The sequence below is a fragment of the Falco cherrug genome (assembly GCF_023634085.1).
Source record: "Falco cherrug isolate bFalChe1 chromosome W unlocalized genomic scaffold, bFalChe1.pri SUPER_W_unloc_1, whole genome shotgun sequence".
Taxonomy (NCBI): Eukaryota; Metazoa; Chordata; class Aves; order Falconiformes; family Falconidae; genus Falco; species Falco cherrug.
This window is the reverse complement of record NW_026599288.1, coordinates 798,265-807,497: the sequence shown is the minus strand read 5'-3', so window position 1 is coordinate 807,497 and position 9,233 is coordinate 798,265. Positions and strand designations below refer to the sequence as shown.

The window sequence follows — 9,233 nt, the reverse complement described above, 5'->3', positions numbered from 1 at the left end:
ATGGAACCTTTCAACCCTAGAGTTATTACAATAGTTCCAGGCCCTTCTTCTAGCCTTGGTACAAGACGTACAAAAGATTCCATAACAACTCTTATTGCGTAGATGCAAGTTTCCTATGAAATTTTTTCCTTATCCTTCTATATTTTAATTCTATTAAATGATTTTATAAAATCAATTAATTAATCAAATAAAATCAATCAATTTTAACTTATTAACTAATCGGTAACAATGGAAGTACCTGCTACCCAGGAAGCCTGGCACAAAGCAAGAGCACAGCTCCCAGCCCACGTGTCCTGCCAGTCAATCTGATCCCATATGGACAAAACATTATGTCCATCAACCCGAGACAATTTAAGAGGGATGTGAAGGTACTTGAATATGTCTGAGGTTGGGTAACAAATCTGGTGAAAGGGCTGGAAGGCATGTCCTATGAGGAACAGCTGAGGACACTGGGTTTGTCTAGTTTGGAGAAAAGGCGGCTGAGGGGTGACCTCATTGCTCTCTACAGGTTCCTGAGGAGGGGAAGTGGAGAGGGAGGTGCTGAGCTCTTCTCCCTGGTATCCAGCGATAGGACACGTGGGAATGGTTCAAAGCTGCATCAGGGGAGGTTTAGACTTGACATTAGGAAACATTTATTTGCAGAGAAGGTGGCCAAACATTGGAACAGGCTTCTTAGAGAGGTGGTCAATGCCTCATGCCTGTCAGTGTTTAAGAGGCATTTGGACAATGCCCTTAATAACAGGCTTTAACTTTTGGTCAGCCCTAAACTGGTCAGGCAGTTGGACTAGATGATCACTGTAGGTCCTTTCCAACTGAACTATTCTATTCTATTCTATTCTAAATACATAAATAAGAACACAAGTTTGAGTTCCTACCATAAAACACACTCATCACGGTATAGCCTTGCTGCTGAGGATCTCCTCTAACAAACAGCATTTTGGCCATGCAAGCATTTGTGATCCAGCCCTCCAGCCCCCAGGCTGAGGATGTGAGAGCAGAATTAAGTAGCTTTCTGTAAATCTGCCTGCTCACTCCAGGGTGGTAATCTCTAAAGTAAACACTCCTCAGATCCCTCTCTATACAGTAGTATTTCAGGGTCCTTTACCATTTCATCCCTGGACTCCATGTAATCCAATGCCAGATTTATATTAAGGCATTATGCAATTTTCACTTTTATTCATCCCCAATTTTTATTTGACCACAAGTCCACAGACAACAGAGATTTCCTTCAAATAACTCTGACATTTTGGGGGACATTACAATTAATTTAGAACTCATCACAGCCTATTAAGTTACTTAAATTATTTCTGCTAGAATCACATTAATTCTTTATCAAGAAATAGGTATCAGCTTAAAACGAAGAAAGTCAAACCTAACAGCAATTTGGTTACTGTTAAGCAGGTATTCTTTATTGCGGTGCCCTGCACACGGGGGATTGTTCCTCCAAGCGTATGCACCTAGCTTCAGCATACAACTGTTTATAAAGAGTTAAAACATACATATTCATCACATAGACAAAGAAATCATTAATATAAGACACACCTTTTCTTAGAACTAATTATAATATGCATGTACTGGCTATATCGCGGTCTTTGCTGCCATCTAGTGTCCTTTTACAGTCATTAGTCTCTTTGGTAGTCGTTACTTCGGTGGTCTTTCCGTAGTCTTCATCACTTGTCCTTTGGTTCACCTTTCTCTTTGACGCATGCTCAGTTGCGTCTATTGAAGATCCAGTTGTTTCAGCAAATTCCTAAGCCATGAGGGGTTCTTCTTCATACAATGTATGATGAAACTATTTGTGGTCTTATCTATGCAACTATGTAGCAAAACCTAAATGTTCAAAACACTGGTGGTCTTATTTATGCAACTATGTAGCGGCTCTCTACCCTTTGTCCTTGGCTAATGGGGGCCCTATTTCAAACTTTTCTCTGTCAGGGCTGTTACATCTTTATTACTACTTATTACCTGAACCCCCACAGTCCGTCCCTAAAATCCTTCCCCCTACCTCAGGTCTATTCTAAAATCTTTCCCCCTGTCTGCATTGGTCCATCGCTAAAATTCTTCCCCCCACCCCCGGTCAGTCACTAAAAGCCTTCCTCGACCCCCCCCCCCCACGTCTATAGATAAAATATTTGCCCCCATCCCACGGTCCAACCCTAAAACCCTTCCCCTGCCCACCCACTTTGTCCCTAAAATCCTTCCCCCTGACCCAACTGTCTGTCCCTAAAGTCCTTTCCCATGCCCCTGATCCATTCCGAAATTCCTTCCCCTTGTCACCCTTAGTCCATTCCTAAACCCCCCCACCCCGCTCCCCCGGATTGTCACTAAAATCTTATCCCTGACTGCCAGCCAGTCCGTGTCTAAAATCCTTCCCTCCATCCACAGACCATCACTAAAATTCCTTCCCCCCGCACCCCAGTCTGTCCCTAAAATCCTCTCCCCTGTCCCCATGGTCCATTCCTAAAATCCTTTTCCCTGCACCAGGGCCTGTCCCTAAAATCCCCCTTGTCGTGGTTTAATCCCAGCCTGCAACCAAGCCCCACGCAGCCACTCGCTCACTCCCTCTCACCCAGAGTGTTATAAATACCTGACCCGCTAAAGGTAGGTTCAGAAATCTTTATTGTGAGGCAAAGAGCAAAAACCGCAGTGCTGGGTGCATGACTCTAGTCAGAGGCGTGCCAAACGAATTCAAATATGATCTACTTATACCATTAAGGTTGCATCAGCCATATGCATATGTGATAAACGCAGTCATGATTCATGTCAAAAATAGAATGTAGTGTGATAAGTGTAATTGTTGTACCCTGTGTAAATCTAAAACCTGTATCACAATTGTAATGAATGGGCGCGTGTGATTCCTTTGACACAATGTAAAAGCTTCCCCTGAAGCAATCGCTGCTTAGAAAAACCCACCAAAGGAGACAAAGACCCTGAGATTCAAACAAGCGCGCCAAAGAGGATCCAATAGGAGGAGAGGGTGTGCCCTGGCGACCCAATGGGGAAAGAGCAGGATGAACATCCAGCGAGAAGAGATTGGTCAAGATCCGGGCATAAAAGACGCTGCTTTTAGGACTCAGGTGTGCGTGTGGTGGAACTAATTGAGTTCTCCACGCACCCAGCGCTGGTTTTGCTTTTTGTTTCTCAACCTAAATTGATTGAACCCAAAATAAAATTATTTTAATTGTTATCGTTTATAGCAATGTAGTGACCCTGACGTGATCTCACTGTGCTTTCCTGGACTGTGACTTCTCGAGGGGCGCCCCACAGATTGTGGCTCGGGAGTAGCAGTCTGGGTCAGTCTCCGGAGATCAACGAACAAAAGAGAAACAATAACCAAAAGGGATTGGAGCTCCTAGGGAAAAACTGCAGTATAAAGGACCCGTAATTCTGGTGCACGAAGATCCGAACGAAGACGACAGAGTCGTGAGTATAAGGGAAGCCGTTCGGTTGGGTGGGATCGGTTACTTGTGTGTAAGAGTGTGATTGAGAAGGAACCTAATTCTGGAAACGGACTCTAGGTTCGGAGCCAGGATTTGAGTTCCGAAGCGGGTGTGGAGGTCTTCTAACCGCGGTTCCAAACTCCCGCGAGGGACCTGGCCGGTGAAGGACCAAAGCGGTTCCTATAGGATTCGTGGGTGGGATCGCGACTCGTATGGGGTATGTGGGTGGGTGAAGGGTTCAGCCCCCTGCAGGATGCTCTTACCGGTAACTAAGGGCGATAGGAAGCCACTGTAAAAGTCCTAGGATTCGCGGGTGGGTGGTAGGTCCAAAACCCCCTGCAGACATTGGTATCGGCAACCAAGGGTGTAATACTCCCGCATATCGTCGGGGGGGCGCAGAACCCCTGCAAGACACTTAATGGTTGCTAAGGGCGATAGGAATTGCCGCAAAATTCCTAATGAAAATGGGCCAACAGGAGTCAAGATTTGAAGAGGAAACAAAGGAAGAAAAGGAATACCCAAAAATTATTCCCCTGGATAGTGCTTTAGGAATAATGCTCAGGCATTGGGGTCACTGGCCATCTCAAGAGGGAAAAACTAAGGAAAAAATGGTCCATTACTGTATGGATGTGTGGATGAGAGAGGAAATTCAATCCGATTATGTATATTGGCCGATATTTGGATGTTTTGATGACTGGATTTGTAAGACATTGAATTTATAAGTGAATAATAAAGAGCCCTTTAGTCAGGAAGAAAGTGAATATGCTGCACTGTGGAGAGGGTCGGAGATGGGAAGATTGGTTTCATTATTTCCTTTGAGAGAAAAAGGGAGGCACCGGAGAGAGAAACTAAACCAGCCACGTTATTATGGGAGCCATTAGACAATTTACCCCCGCCTTATTTAAAGCAGGACGCAGAAGGCTGTCAGGAGAGAATACATCCTCCACTGCCTCCTGACCCTGTTCCTTCGACTTCCCTACTCTCTCCTCCTTCTAGTCACACAAGGAGTAAAACAGTACAGAAAGAAAGAGATGAAATTTATAAAAAAGAAGGAGCAGTGGCTCTGGCTCCCCTCCAAGAGGTACCGATGGGAGGAGATACAGGAGGAATTGGATTTCTATCGGTACCTTTGAATACAGGAGATGTGAGATTCTTTAAAAAAGAAATGGGTCGTCTGTTAGATGATCCTTAGGGAGTTTCTGAATGATTAGACCAGTTCCTAGGTCCTAATACCTATACCTGGGAAGAATTACAATCTATCTTGGGAATATTATTTACAGTTGAAGAAAGATCTATGATTAGACAGGCAGGGATACAGATGTGGGAAAGAAGGCATCAACAAGGTCCTCCTGGGGAAGAGAAATGGCCTAACCAGAACCCGAATTGGAATAACCAAAATGCCCATGATAGACAAAATATGTCAGATTTGAGAGAGTTGATTATCCAAGGAATCAAGGAGGCAGTTCCAAGGGGGCAGAATATTAATAAGGTTTTTAGTGAACAACAGGAAAAGGACGAGTCTCCTGTGGATTGGTTAGAGAAACTGAGGAAAAATTTACAAATGTATTCGGGGCTAGACCCAGCCTCTCCAGTTGGAGAAGCATTTCTAAAAATCCAATTTGTGGCCGGATCATGGGGGGATATATGAAAGAAGCTAGAAAAGTTGGACAGTTGGCAAGAACAAGGATTAAAAGAACTGTTGAAGGAAGCTCAGAAAGTGTATGTTCGGAGGGATGAGGAAAAACAAAAAGAGAAAGCAAGAATGCTTGTAGCGGCAGTCTGGGAAACTCAACAAATGGAGGATTTCCTGGGGGAAATGCCCAAATGTTATCATTATGAGCAGAGGGGACATTTCAAAAAGGACTGGAGGAGACAAATGAAGGACAAACAGATGTTTAATGAAGATGAATAGGGGTATCAGGGCTCTACATTCTGGGGACAAAAACAACATCTGAGCCCTTGATAAATTTATAAAGATTGGTCCCCAAGAAGAGAAAGTAATGTTTTTAGTTGATACAGGAGCTGTACGATCTACAGTTTGGCACATCCCTTTGGGATGTCGAGCAAGTAGAGATACAGCTTTGGTAGTAGGAGCAACAGGGGAACCTTTCAGGGTTCCTATTATCAAAAATGTAAAGATTGAATCTAAAAGGACGAGATTTGATTATACAATTAGGAATGAAATTGGAAGTAAAAAAAAAAAAGGAACAATCATGGTAAATTTATATCAATTAACAATAAAGGAATGGAGAGTCATAACTGAACTTGAGGATATCAAACTTACTTTTAAAAGAACTTGATGTAACGGCTGGGGAAATTTATATTGACTTCTGTAAAAGGGTAATTGAATTTACAGTAATTTAAAGTACAAGAGAACCGATGTTATCTTTAGTAGCTGATGGAACCCACTTTTCCCTAATTTTCCAGGACCTCTGTTGGTGTTTGTTGTGTTTGAAGTCTTAAAAAGAAAGGCACACCTTGGTAAAAACCGGAGAGGTCAAGACCGGAGGGAATCGGTGCTGCAGCTGACAAGGTTTGCTGAGGCCTGCAACCCCTGGGGCGGTGACCGCTGAGCATTATGATCCTGACCGGACCTCTCTTGATATGGGTCCTGATTGGAATCCTGTGGGAAGGTGTGGACACCCTTTATACTTCCAACTTTATATTGAGAAAACAGAGGGATGGATAAAGAAAGGAGAAGATAAAAAACATCGTTAGTTATCTAGCTTGTTTTATCATGAGATGAAAGCGGGAGTCAAATATGAAGTTCCCACAGTTGCTAAAAATGTGTTTGTAAAACTTGTCAAAAATATAACAAAGAGTAACTATTTAATCTTACCAATTGTTGTATGTAATTGAGTTACCGAAGTGAGTGTTATACTCCTGGAAATATTTGGGGGGTTGTTACTTATCCCTGTTTGATTTGATTGAAAACATAAATCAATAAGGTAAACAAAACCAAAAGGGGGAATTGTGATAAACGCAGTCATGATTCATGTCAAAAATAGAATGTAGTGTGATAAGTGTAATTGTTGTACCCTGTGTAAATCTAAAACCTGTATCACAATTGTAATGAATGGGCGCGTGTGATTCTCCTTTGAGACAATGTGAAAGCTCCCCCTTCCTCTGAGGCAATCGCTGCTTAGAAAAGCCCGCCAAAGGAGACAAAGACCCTGAGATTCAAACAAGCGCGCCAAAGGGGATCCAATAGGAGGAGAAGGTGTACCCTAACGACCCAGTGGTGAAAGAGCAGGGCGAACATCCGGCGAGAAGAGATTGGTCAAGATCCGGGCATAAAAGATGCTGCTTTTAGGACTCAGGTGTGCGTGTGGTGGAACTAATTGAGTTCTCTGCGCACCCAGTGCTGGTTCTGCTTATTGTTTCTCAACCTAAATTGATTGAACCCAAAATAAAATTGTTTTAATTGTTATCGTTTATAACACACATTCCTTATTTTCTCACAACTATTTACAATATTCCTTGAAGTGATTTAAATAACTCCACCCCCACTGTGCTTGCGCTTTTCGGTCGGGGGGGTCATCTGGTGGTCATGCAGGGATGAAGCCAGATGTCTTCCTTGCGGTGAACTTTTGACCTGAGAAGGGCAGCTTGTTATCTGTCCAGCACAGCACTTAGTGAAAAGCCAGTATCTGTTTGTTGGTTTCTCACAATCCCTCCATTTTAATTTTTTATAGCTTATTTGGCTTGAGCTATTCTATACAGTCTGTTGTTTTGTTCATAAACGAGCTTTGTTTTCTCCAGTTTCTCATCTTTAATTGTTTTTCTCAATACCATCACCTTAGAGGTAGTCCTGGATATTGCCAATTCTGGATCTGTAGGCATGGCTACTACATGCATGCCTTGCACAACACTGGTTATTAGTCAGATAAAACAAGGTAGTAGACAAGGGAGAAAGAGCAATCTGGTAACTGCACGCAGCAAGAAGAAACCCACCTTCTTCCAGCAAGCCATCCCTCTCAAATTGTCCCACCAGTTCGCATCTAACATGGATTTCCATTTCTGTACAGGGACATGTGCTATTTTCCTTATTTCTTGGGCTATATCCAGGACTGCCTCTCTGTTATCATCAATTTATTTTTTTTTTTAGACAGCATACTGACATACTCCATTTTCCACATACGCCTCCTTCAGCTAATAGATAAGATAATCCAGGGCTGATCTATTCTGGTATACAGTAGCCCTGGTTTGGTTTTGTTGTCTAACAATCAATTCTAAAGCAGCTGAAGTTTTGTTAGTTATAACTTCTACTACAGCCTGTAGTCTGATAATCTGGTTTAACATATAAATAGGGGTCCGATATCCCCAACTTCCATCTTGTGCCCAAGTGGCTGGCTGTCATGGTCCACTCAGTGGACTCGTGATGGTTCATTTACTATGATCTCGAAGCACAAAAAATCAAGGTGACCACGCCAAGGGGTTATGCTTCAATCAAACACCACAATTTTATTGTTTGCCCGTTAAGTGGCGTGCGATAGGTAGAATGACAGAAAGTGAAGAAAAGATAAAGTAAAAAGAAAAGGAAAGATGATTATAGCTACTACCACGGGCCCAAGGCGTTCCTATGGTCCCAGGTCTAGGAAGTGTCCTGCCGGTCCTTCCGATCTTTGGTGGGGAAGATCTCCAAAGTTTGGTTGCTAAGAAGCCATCTTTTATGCCAAGCAACACACCTTACTCCTCTGGTCCATGGATTGTTGCCAGTCTCCACCTTCTTGAGCCAGGTTATCACGCATGTCCAAAGAGGAGTGCCCAAGGCATGGTTTGCCTTAGAGGCGGGTAGCTTCAGATCAGGAGGTGTGTTTTTGTATTATAATGATTTTATAATGAAGAAAGTTCACCTGAAGTTTATGTTTTCTGGTTCATTGTTATGACCACGGTTGTGATCCATCTTCTGGACAGCTGTTATGCGGCCTTATTGTAGTTGTTCCTTCCAGTGCTGGGTATCAGGGAGCGGCACAGTACTCCTCGTACCATGCAGTTTTCCTTCCCAGGGTCTTTGGGCCTCGGTGTCCATGAGGACCACATTCCATCTCCAGGTCTCTGTTAGCAATGTTGAGACAATATCGTTCTCTTTAGACCAACTCTTACACTGGCTCATAGATCTGTATAATCTTTTCAGGGGGCCATTCATCCTCACCCCATTGTTGAGTTCCCCCATATAATTTCTTTTTTGTCATTTCAGTTCATCATATACTGGGACTCCAAGTTCTTCCCCCTTTATATCAGGTAGTACAAAGAACCCAGGTTGTATTATTCCCAACAAACAACTACCCTTCCAGTCAGGAGGCAATCCTGAATATGCCCTTTTTCCACATATCCAAAATAATCCTTCAGGGGCCTTCCAGAACTACTGTGCTGTATTATTTAAGTTTTCCCAGTATCAGGAGAGGAAGAGGGTCCCCTGTGGAGAGTCGGCCAAGTCACGACAATCACACCAATATGCCTACATGCCGTGCTCACTTTATTAAACAAACAGGTCATATTTATAACTTAAACCAACCACTCACCCGACATTACACACAGGTGATTGGATAAAAGTCTCTGGTCACGTGGGCGTCCGTGTCGCTGATCGGTGAGCATGCTGCAGGCGCCTGATCAGAGTGTGCCGATGAGAGTGTGTTGATTTCGCGGTTCCCAGGACTTGCTCTGCACCTGGCTTCTTGTTTGTGCACAGCTTGTTTTCTTTCTCACACTGCTTGTTCCCCGGACAATTTAAAGTTGCTCTGCAGCTTCAACTAACAGGCCTGGGTTGTCCAACCCGGACTATGGTAACAT

At 43.4% G+C, this 9,233-nt stretch overlaps 1 long non-coding RNA gene across 2 annotated transcripts; it reads left to right on the top strand.

Moving 5' to 3' along the window:
- Positions 1-234: 234 nt before the first annotated feature.
- LOC129734859 (uncharacterized) lies at positions 235-6,870 on the top strand. Of its 2 annotated transcripts, none has more exons than XR_008730420.1 (2): positions 235-3,423; positions 5,868-6,870. It is a non-coding gene; the product is annotated as an uncharacterized LOC129734859 (long non-coding RNA). The 2 variants fall into 2 exon arrangements; XR_008730421.1 differs by having other exon boundaries at positions 235-5,159.
- Positions 6,871-9,233: the final 2,363 nt, after the last annotated feature.